The sequence below is a fragment of the Pteropus alecto genome, unplaced genomic scaffold, assembly GCF_000325575.1.
Source record: "Pteropus alecto unplaced genomic scaffold, ASM32557v1 scaffold88, whole genome shotgun sequence".
NCBI classification, from domain to species: Eukaryota; Metazoa; Chordata; class Mammalia; order Chiroptera; family Pteropodidae; genus Pteropus; species Pteropus alecto.
The window spans coordinates 16,160,179-16,161,476 of record NW_006494611.1 but is presented as its reverse complement, the minus strand read 5'-3'; positions in this window follow the sequence as shown (position 1 = coordinate 16,161,476).

The window sequence follows — 1,298 nt, the reverse complement described above, 5'->3', positions numbered from 1 at the left end:
AGTAGTAACTTTCTGGGGACACATCTATTATGGGCTGAGTGGTGTCCCTTCCAAAATTCATATGTTGAAATTCCAGCTCCCATTACCTTAGAATGTGACAGTACTTGGTAATTGGGCCTGTAAAAAGGTAATTAAGTTAATATGAGGTCATTAGGGTGGACCCTAATCCAGTGGTTGGCATCCTTATTAGAAGAAAAGATTAAGACACAGACAGGTAGGTACAGAGGGGAGACCATGTGAGGACACAAGGAGAAAAAGTCTATCTTCAAGCCAAGGAGAGAGGCCTCAGAAGAAACCAACACTGATGGCACCTTGATCTTGGACTTCTAGCCTTCAAGACTGTGAGAAAATAAATTTCAGCATTTAAACTGCCCAGCCTATGGTACTTTGTTATGGCAGCCCTAGCAGACTAATACACTATACCTTTATCTTTCACTTCCCATGAGAGAAAAGGATACCTGGGATTGGGCACCCCTTTGTTTCTCAAAGAATGAGCCCAATCTTTCCCCCACTAGGTATAGGGTCACTGGTCACTGGCCTGAAGGTTATCACTGAATCTGCAGGGTACTAGATGATTTGATGATGCCAGGCTGAAAAAGGGGACAGGAAATAGGGTGAAGCTGAGAGGGAACAACTCGTTACTTGGTGTGAGGAGAACACTTAAGTCTCTCGCGGGCTTTGTCGATGCTGCTCAAAGTAGTTGGCTTCCTCTAAGAGGGTCTCTCACTGGAGCAAGGGACCCCAGCATCAACAGGCTCTGGAGAAGATTTGTCACTGGGGGGCCGAGGGTCCTCAAGAAGCCCAACAGTAGCAGACGCTCATGACAGGGAACAGTAGAGGAAAATGCCCTCACCTGGAAGAGCGCCTGAACAAGCCATAGGTAAACTGTCATCGGCAGTCCAGCATTCAGACATAGATGGCACGATTACAGATAGATAGCCAGGTAAGAATAGATATTAAAGCCAACAGCAACCGACTGAAAGGGGATGGTGAACTTGTCATTTTGACTATGGGAGACAGTCTGTTTTCTCCTTCTATCATCAGGGAAGATGTTTGAAAAGGGCAGTCTATATCCTGCTAATAATTCTGACAAGCAATTCTCTCAGATACCAGTTGGATATCCTATAATTCAGCACAGTTCTGACATGATCTCCCTGAAGGTAGTGTCAAATCCCACACATTCAGGGCTCAGTTCTACAAAATTGCACCCCTTCCACTTCAGATGTCAATCACAAGCTCAGGTTGTCACCTGAGCTTCTGACCAACCAGCTATAAGTCAAAGGTTCCCATGACCTTCT